This window comes from Planococcus citri, chromosome 1 (assembly GCF_950023065.1).
Source record: "Planococcus citri chromosome 1, ihPlaCitr1.1, whole genome shotgun sequence".
Classification (NCBI taxonomy): Eukaryota; Metazoa; Arthropoda; class Insecta; order Hemiptera; family Pseudococcidae; genus Planococcus; species Planococcus citri.
The window spans coordinates 63,375,032-63,385,778 of NC_088677.1; positions in this window are offsets into that span (position 1 = coordinate 63,375,032).

A 10,747-nucleotide genomic window follows, 5' to 3' on the forward strand; every position below is an offset into this window, starting at 1 on the left:
CAAGAGCAAATCGTCAACATACTTCGTCACTCCGGCAATGTCAGGTATGATGGTGTTTATCATCTTAACAAATTCAGCTGAGCTGATTTTCAAGCCATATGGCAGCCTAACGAACTGGTAGGTTCTGCCATCAACCTGAAATCCACAATACTTACGTGATTTTTTACTCAACACTAGCTGCCAAAAGGCAGTGACAAAATCTAGTGAAGAGAAAAACTTCGCCAGACCGTCTGTTGTAATAATACGATCCAACAGACCGACAGTGTTGTAATTAGTCTCTAAAAGTGGATTAAGCTCAACAGGATTAAGACACAATCTCACGCTGCCATCTTTTTTCTCATTTGGCACCAACGGGTTGATGTACGTGGTGTCAGATGGCTCTGCGACGCCTAACTCAATCATCTCAAAAAGAGCTCTCCTGATCTTATCAAGCTGCTTGTTCGAGGGACTGTAGTTAGGACCGTGAAATTTGCGAATGTTATCGGGGTCAACGAACTGTAACTCGACCTCCTGACCTGTATACTTGCCAGGATAGCGACTGAAAATGTCACCAAACTCAAGAAGTTCCCTGAGTGCTTCGTCAGATTCAGCTTTGGTAATGCGTCCTTCTCTCACTGCCTCGCCTAAAAACCTTTTGAGATGTTTCTCAAAAATTTCAGCTCCGTCATCTTCAGGGAGCCCTTCTTTACGAAAGAAGTTGGCAAGGTCAGCTCGAGCCACAATTTCAGTACTTTTGGCAGCATCGTCGCCAATTATCTCAGTGTCTTTTGAATACAATTCTTCGTCTTTGTATTCACCTCTTTTGGCAAAAGCTAGTTCTTCAGTCAATTTAGTGCCAGGTGGCTTACAAGTGGCCTTACCTGCATCTACGTCAATCGAAATTTTCAGCTTTTCCAACGACAGTTGCCCCAGTAACATTACTCTATTGTTACCAGGCATAACGAAGAATGGCACCTTCAACTTATGCCTGCCAAATTTCAATGGCAACACAAGCACTTTCTGCCAAGTTCTAACGACACGGTTATCAGCTAAACGACACTGCATAACTTTTTTCAAAAAAATAAAGTCAATCTTATCTCGATAATTCTTTATTAAATTATTTGCGGACACTTCGCTTATAATATTAGGGGTTGCCCCAGAGTCAAGCTGAGTATACAACATAATATCAGCAAATCTTAGAGGAACAATACAGGTCTTAGATTTATCCAAATTCTCAATTTGGCTCCTCAGGAGAGGATCTATTGTCTCTAAGTCAGTCCGCCTTTCGTCAATGATGTCACTTTTCAGCGGATTAGTCGCCTGGTTGACATCTTCGGGTTTCTTGGCATCCAGTTGTGCACTCACTTTCTGTGCATCAGGCTGGGTGCTGTCTGATGACGCTTGATCTACGGCAACAATCACTTCTTCGTCTTTCCGCTCCTCTTGTCTCTTTTTCCACGCCTCGCAGGCGGCTACAGCTTTCTTGTGCCACTCTGGTGTCAGCCTGACATCTAGAGATGCCAATTCTTGGATCACTTTGGCAACAGATTGTGTAGCTGCATCTTCTGGCATCTTGGACTTAGTCATCTCAGTCTCTTTACGATTAGTGACCAAGTAGTGCTCGCCACTTTCTCCGTCAGTGACAACTTCGGCTTCCATGTTTATGGTTTTTATAACACGTACATCATCACGATCAAAGACAGATTTTTTAACTTTGAACACGTGATTATAACATTTTTCGAGTTCAAAAAACAGTTCTTCTTTGCCTTTGTTGTTAGGCACATAACCAACAGCCTTCTTCTTGAATTTGTTGCCACGTGGCACCATGTTGCCATTGCTATCAGGCTGAAATTTCAGCCTTCCATCGTCAATCTTTGCCAATCTGACAAAAACTGCGGCAGGTGACCACCAAAGGGTGACAGAGCGGTTGTTGCACACTTCTTCGAAGATTCTGCGCCAAGCAAAGTAGCGCTTTGCTGAGACCATTTTTTGGCCTTTGGAGCGCGGATAGATCATCGGAAAGAGGAGTTTAATGACCTTTACGCCTTTGCCTCTCAATGCCACAATGACACTTCGAAGCAAACGCCTCAAATGATTGTCACAAAGGTTGCCATGGTTGAGCTCGTAGGTGCCCAAAGACAGCATGACTTTGTCCTTCGTAAACACATGTTTCTTTATGTGTTCGAGCACTGTAGCAATGGTACAGTGACCACTGATTTTTTCGCCATCAAATTTGGGTATTTCATCTTCACCGTCGTGTTTCGGTCGATTTTCTCTGATGTATTGGGCGAAAGCATCGCCAATTATGTCAAATTCGGGGTAGGGGAGCTCCGGGTCAGGGGGAGCTGTGGCGGTTACGCCTGCGTCTGACTGTCGTTTAAAGACTCGTCTGATTCGTAATCGCTTTCAGGCGTATCAGACGCATCAGACATCAAATCATCAGAGTTTATTTCAGCTCCAGGATCTAAGTCAGCGTATTCTCCGTCAGCTTGGTTGACTCTACCGCCATCTTTCCCTCTTTCACGTCTGGAGTCCTTCCTTCGATCATCATCTTTATTCTTGGATCCAGAACCGGAGGCACCTTGATCGTTGTTGCGCTTATCGCGTTTATCGTCGCGATTTCTATCGTCACTGCGCTTATGATCATCTTTCTTTTTACGATCATCATACTTCTTGGGTGCCCCAGTGGCACCGCGATCATCGTTGCTGCGTCTGTCGCGTCGCATGTCAGATGACGCACGTCTGTCGTCATAGGATGCTGACCTACTGTTCTTATTCTTACGAGTATCAGCCTGACGGTTGTCAGACTGGCTACGTTTCTGCGTCGATTGGTAAGACCTTCGTGTGTAGCGATTGTTGAACTCTTCATTTTTCGTAAGTTCAATTAAACGTCTGGCAAACGACAACATGTCGTTACGCTCAGTACTCGTCACACGACACTGGAGCATTTCAAGCAGCCTTTGATAGACTGCATTAATAATGGTCCATTCGGTAGCTTCGACATTAGATAACACTCTGAGCCATCTCAGAGCGATCGACGCCATGTTTACTGAAGAATCAGCAGGAATGGTCAATGACCTCACGTATGCCATGGCATTTTCTTGCCTCTGCTGACTCCAAGTCGTCTGTAAAAATGACTTACGTAATTCGACATAATTCTTAATCGATGTACTGCTCATCAGCCAGGTGGCAGCTGATGGGTGTTTGACTAACTTTCGGAACATACTGCAATAAAGCGACTCCGACGCCTGCATGCTATCCATAGCCTCTTCAAATTGGCGTACGAATAGATGTGGCTCGTATTGCATGCTCTCGTTGTATTCAATACTCAAAGCAGTCAAAGTGGCCATACGCAATGGCGTATATCCGGCAGCATAGTCAATGTTGTCATTCAAAGGTTCGAAAGCCAATCGCATGCCTAGCTCGACATATTGATTCACTTCATGATCAATAGCAACTTGTTGCTGTTGCTCCGGCTGCGGCACACTGCGGCGGGTTGCGTCAGAACTGCGACCTGTCGATGTATTCGCAGCTTGAGACTGTTGTGGTCTCGGCGGCGGTCCTTGTTGCCACCTGTCTGGCACATCATTCCATAAATGGCTGTCTGCGCCAAATCTGCGGCCGTCCGGAGGCGCCGCGCCACTTTCGGGTATGGTACTCATGCCGCGCACCTGAACGTCATCTTGGCGTACTTCGCGCGCACGAGCATTTTCTAAATCAAGTACACGTTGATTCATAAGCTGAATCAACCTTACATCTCGTAATCTGGCTTCTCGCTCGTTACGTAATTCATTAGCGAGGGTGGCCATACCATTCGTCGCTTGAGTGACTCTGGCACCTTGGTCGCGAACAGTAGTAGCCATTTGTTCCATAGACTGGGTGTGTCTGGTAGCCCAAGTCTGCGCCATATCTCGGAGACCATCTGTCAACCTGACACCAGCTTGACGCAATCCATCAGTCAATTCGCGGTATATTCCCTGCACGTCACCCCTCGTAGCTGACAGGTAGGCTTCCACGTTCTCAACTCTATTGCTGACTAGTTCACAATTGTCACGCAAGTGAGGAATACTGTTAGCGACATAATTTTCTATCGACATTTCAGGTTGCCTATCTTGTATGCGTCTTAACTCGTAATCGAGTCCCTGTTGAACAGGCCTGAAATCATAACGACGCGAATTCGATTGCCTACGATTTTCTACGTCAGCAGCTGTCACATTTGACACACTTTCCCAAGAGAATAGGTTTCGTGCGTCGACTTGGGGGCGGGGTGCGGCTGCCTGCGGCTGAGTTCTTACGTCATTCTGCAGCGGAGGAGCTCCAAAGGGTCTAAATCCTTGATTTACGAACCTCTGGAAAGTGTCACCAACTGGCTCCTCCTCCGTTTGCACGAATTGAGGGATAACCCTTGAGTTATCAATTCTCAATTCACGCGCGCGCTGGGTCACGTGACGTATCACTTCCGATTCCAAATCGGTATCTGAGTCATCTTCGAGAATAGGACTATTTCTATTGTTATTCGGCTCGGGGTTCGTATTCGAGCTTCCAACGAATAAAATTGATCTAGGGTCACCTATCATTCGGTCTAGGGCACTAGGTGCACGACTGGGTTGACCGTTTGACAGGCGGCTACTCGTTGACACGTTCAGTCCAGGTTGGTCAACTGGCACCTGGGTGTCAGTCTGACCACGATTCACAACCGTGTTGTTGGCTGAATTAGAGCTTTCAACTCGTCTAAAGCTCATTCCTTGCGTCAAACCATCGTCAATGCTCTGTTGGTTTTGAGCATTTGCATTCGCGTTCGTGTTTGCCAGATTTGACAGAGCTTGCTCTAAGTCTAAATCTGCCTGATGGTCTGCGTCTGACTGCTGCATACTTTGACCTACGTCAGGAGCTGCCTGGTTTCTCAGAGGCTCAGAATTGTTATTCCTGCGTCTCTGAAAGGTATCGTGTAATCTTTGAGTACACTCTACCGCAGCAGATCGCTGTACCCTAGGTATCTGAGATGCTATCGGACTATTTGAACGAGTTGTATTGGCATTGGAACCAATACTGCGTCTGTAGTCAACTAACTGATCTACATTGTTACTGCTGTGTGTTCCAGGTTGCTGACCGCGTCCTGCGGCATGATTCGTGTTTCCACTCATCGTAACTGGAACACTTTCGTCAAATCCAGGTAAGTTAGTGCTGTATAGGGGTCCGTGACCTCCTATACCACTTTTGTTGCAGGTGGGAACCTGCACGCAACTGTCACCTGTGTGCCCGTTGACACACAAGTGAAAAACACTTCTTAAGGTTAATCGATCACATCGCGAGAAACGAACAAATAACGTAATAAAAAACACAATAAAATAACTAAGCACTGACTGACCTGCGTAAACGTGTGGTTTGCTGGAAAAATCAATTTCCAGGAGACCCCAACCGCGTTGGTGCGCCAATGTTAGGGGGAAATACTACGTTTCCTCCGGTGAGGGGTAGATATCCACTGTCTCGCCCCCAAGGGGTACTACGACAATCCCAACAATATACACGGGGACTTATACGTCAATAAACCAATGAAGAGGCATAGCACTGTTCATACAATATTTATTCACATATAAGTAAGTGGTCACCTGGTCATACAGGTGACACGATACAATATGGTGGTACTATTCTGCTGAGCGTTGTACACACGTAGGAGAGACCAGCGTTAAAGCTCTGCTACGTCAAATAGATAATATACAACTGCCCAGAGGCAGGTACCAGCGGCTGTGAGTAGCTCCGGTGGAACCAGTCCACCAGAGGGCGCTAATCCAGTTAGCCTACCCCCAGCCTGGGCATCAAGTTCCCTCCTTAGATGGGTAACTTGGAGTCCCAAGTCCCCACTACAACAGTTCTAAAAAAATCAGCTACCAAATGAAAAATCAAGGATTTTACTAAGGGGTTGAATTTTCCAAAATAGTCCGAGATGGCAGGTAATTGAATTTTTGAAAAATCCTCGATTGAGATGTTATCTTAACTCTGGGAATCAGCTTTTTTGGTGTTATTGCAACTACCGTCGCTTTTTGAAGACCTCTTTTGACATGAGTGCTGAAAATAGGTGTACCTAGCCTTATTCAGGAAATTGTCTTTCTCGGCCATGTTCCAGCTCCACCCCCCCCCCTCCACGTGTTTTTAAGGTCAATTTCAACGTGAGTAAAAAAAATGCACTGAAATCTGGAAACGCACGGTGGTCGGTTGAGCACTTACACCTTGGAAAATCTTGCATTTAGTTGATGACGTTTTTTTGGGAACCACTCTATTGGTTATGAACCAGAAAATAAGTCCTTCTTAATTCAAAGTGATTCCATCAGCTCACGAACTGCTATCCAAAATCTTTTTTCTGATCACCTTCTAACTCAAAATATTCATAAAACTCTATTTGATTTACAAAATTCAAACTTCTTCGCATACAGTTTATGTATGTACCCAGCTACTTTGGAATCTCAGTAAATCAATTGTAGATATAAATGCAAAATCTGCCACCACCCCATCGATATTACACTAAATAGATACACAGCGTATAGAGAGGCGGGTGGGAAATGCAGTGCTCACGAAATTCACAGGGGAAAGGTGAGGTTATTGAGGCGCATCCGTTCGGCGCAAGTGATGCCCATCGAAACGTTTTGCAAGGGGGAAGAGGCGATCAACTTCAAATTTACGCGGATCTACACGGCCACCAAATTTGAATTCAAAATCAAAATTAACCAATCAGATACCATGCGCAGAAAAAAGTCGCATCAATAACCAAATAAGCCCCTAAGCTTCGTCGTTGTTCATTGACGCGGGGTAAATGGACTTGCTGGGTATCCATTTAGTGTAATATCGATGCACCACCCTTTCTCCCCTCACATTTATTACAGCTGACGACCTCAAATCTATCTTCACCCAAGCACACTTAAGAAATGGCAAAACGTTTGGTCCCTCCAAACCTCAAACAAGCTCTTTCAACATAAAAAACCAGTCCATCCTTGGAAAAACCTCTCCCACTTAAACAGACTAGAAGAAATCATTACAACCAGATTGAGAATTGGCCACACAAAAATCCCCCACAATCACCTCTATGAAAAGGCCCCAAAACCAACATGCCAGTTCTGTCTGTCCAACACCCAACACTTACTATTTCACTGTCCCTCCTTACATCAGCACAGACTATCCCTACAAATAGATGAAAGATCCCTATTCATACCAGAAGACCCTTTCGAAATTAAAAAATTCTTAGACCTAATTAAAAAACTTGACCTTATCAACCTTGGATTTTGAAATTAAACAGCGAAAGTTGTTCCCTATGGTTCAAAACCATCGTAATACAATTTTTAAACCATCAAAACACTTCCAACCCCTTCAAATGGGTGAAATTGAATATTCAAGTTGAAAATTTCCTACTTCGGCAATTATCACCTGATTTTTTTTCAAACTCGCAAACATGTTAAACACTTCCCAAGGGCTATTTAGGGATATTTTTTGAAATTTCTTATAGCATACTTATCTTTTGGGGGAAACACGTCTTTTCAGTTTTTAAATAGCACTTTAGGTCATTGAAAAAAATGTATAGATTTTTTCAAAATTTTTTCATATCGGTGAAAGATTATCAAAAATGCAAAAAAACTGTCATTTTTCAAGATTTTTGCCACCATGGCTGAAAAGTTACCTGTTGCAAGAAAAACAAAATTGGCAAAAACTGACCAATTCAGGTGGCAAAAATCATGAGTCATGACCATGAGAAAGGGTGTTTTTTGAATTTTTGAAGGTTTTCAACTTGCATAAAAAATTCTGGCATAGATATTTTTTCATAATTGGACCTCTGAAAGAAGTGACTAAAAAAGTGGGTTCCACAGGGGTCCAAAGGTCTCAGAATTTTATTTTTTCATCAATTCCACCAATTAGAAATAAAAAAATGTGCCCGAAACGGTAAATAGAAATTCCCAGGATACATCAAGCGTCAAAACGTCTAGGGCGCTGTTGGTACTTAATTTTTGGGCCCTAAATATTCAAAAAGTTGTCCGAAAATGGTCGAAAAATGCGATCTGGCTGCTACAACTTTTAGAGTCGTATTTTTTAGTCAAAAGTTGGGTTTCAGACGATTCCTAAAGTTGTAGCCTCCCATAGTGGCGGTGCCAGGATTTTTTTTTGGAGGAGGATAATTGGGTCCAAATCAAGTAATTTTGTCATCCCATTTTTTTGGACGGGGAGGGGGTAAAATCAATTTGAGGGGCAGAAACTGAATAAATATGCCATTTGCTCATTTCTCTTTTTAAAAAAGAGAAGCTTCAGCGAGTAGAATTTGTTTGGAAGGTAGTATTTCAATTATGTAGGTACCTAAATTGTGTACGAATTTACCAATAATGTAGGCTTAAGAAGAAGGAAAAAGTCATTTCTTCTCAAAAAAGATGAAAAAATGAAGTGACATGTGCTCTAATGTGCTCAAGTGAAGGAAAGACGAAAAATGTTGAAGAATTTCCAAGTTTTTTTTTTTACTTAAGAATAAAGCTAAACATGGGCGTGTACTCGGCAGACGGCATCTGTCCCAGTAAAACCAGACAAGAGCGCAAAAATGTTTGAAAAATTACCACCTTTTACCATTAATTTTTTTTCAAAAAAAACTGGATTCTTGGGGTGAGTAGGGGGATTATTATCTAAATCCCCTTTTATTTAAACCAGCACTGTAGCCTCCCAATCGCATTTTCAGGCCATTTTTTATTGGACAATTTTTTGAAAATTTTAAGCCCGAAATTACCCTTTTGGATACGTACGTACACTCAGAATTGTGTCCGCGAACTCCTGGAAATTCGATCTGTGACCAGAAGAGATAATTCCCACACTTGTGGCCACCCGATCGCATTTTCAACCATTTTGGACAATTTTTCAAATATTTGAGCCCCCAAAAAATACCATGATTCCCCCATTCAGTATAAATATAGAACTCAAAAGAAAAATTTGCGAAATTAGCTGTTTAGGAATGAATTGGAATGGTAGAAGAACTGCTTAATCAGCACTTTATCAGAATCACGCTGGAATTTTTTAATTTTTCAAAAAGTTGAAAAAAGTTGAAAAAAGAAAAAAAAGAAAGAAAACATAAAAGTTTAATAGAAGTAGGTAACGTACCATCGCTCACTTCTGGATTTTCTTCTCTACATTCTTCTATCGCTTGCTTCCTTCTGTTTTTTAGTTTTTGGTGTTCTTCGGTAATACACTATATAAAAAGCGCATGAAAGTAGGTATCAACCTATCCCATATATTCGATATAACGTACGTAGTAGTAAAGATAAAAGCATTGCAGAATTACAAGCACTTACCGTCGTTGTAATTACCAAACAAACAGAAATCATTATCCATAATAAAGTCTTCATTTTTATTCAACTCAATAAATTTTCACTCTTACCAAGATCACTGATTGGTGATTAACTATGCCGTTTGTATCCGACAAATCTTCAATTTTTAAGACATTTACTCACTGAAAAATAATACTGGCATAGCTAACACGCGGTTCTTCGAATTTATTTTGTTGGAAAATTACTTACTCAGGTACCTACCTATAAATTTGATTCATCTATCGTGTCGAGTAGATTTTTTTTTTCATCTATAAGCAATGCGACAAATACAAATACGAATGCAGGTAGGGAGATAAGTATAGGCTAATATTTCCCATTGAATAATTGTCTCATTACTCGGACTGTTATTATGAAATAAATTGGTGGACTCAGTTTTTTAAACTGATTGTACATATGTATTTAAGGTGGGCCTAGGTATATTTCAATATTTCACTACTTGTTAAGCACCCAGGTAAATATTGCAGTCGAATCTAGTGGAAAAATTCGTTAAGTGGATTGATTAAAATTTATTTTCCTTGCATTTCCTGTCGTGATCTAAACGTGTACAAAAATTATGCAATCTACATTTTGATGGATTTTTTTCGAACTAATGGAGCCTCTGTGGGTAAATGAAATGCCTTCTTCGTTGTGCTTCTATTTGAATGAAATTTCTCCCCATCTTACTTCTACTTATAATTTAAAGCTTCATCATACCGCATTTATATTAGTGAAAAATTTCGAGAATAAGTAAGTAAGTGTAACTCAAAAAGAAGAAATCGATTCGATTTAAAATTTTTACAGGCATATTAAAAATCAAGAAAAAAAAACTAAAGATTTCTATGATTGGTATTCTTATTTTTCAACTTCTCAGAAATTTAAGAATTTAATTTCGCATTATCGAAACAAACAAAACATGAACAAACAAATCTTACAACACGAAAAAAAATGATTGACTTGTTTAAAAATTTGACAAGTTGATTGCGTAAATGAATAAATTCGTTCGAAAAAGTCGGTAGAGGTAGGTACCTTACGTGTTTCATGAAGAAGTTTACGCAGTCACATTACCTCCGGATGATCAAAATCCAATGATAAGAAGTTTAAAAAAACATCAACTCCAAATTGTTACGTATTTTGCTCACGTAAATAATTTTTTTTTAAATCTCAAACATGATTTGTGCACATAAGTAGATGTAATTGTAAGCTACAAGGTGAGCTAAACTTGAGTTTTGGGTTTTGATTTTGATAACAAGAGCATTCTACGTATGCATAGGTCTGTTTAACTTTTCTCCGTAACATTTTAAAATTAGGTAGGTATACCTACCGAATAAATGATGGAACTTTATGTTGGATACAGGTAACTTTTTGTTCATCTCACTCGATGCGTAAAATAATTTCTTGTGCTCGTATTGCACGAAACTTTTGTCTTGGACCTTGGTGAAACG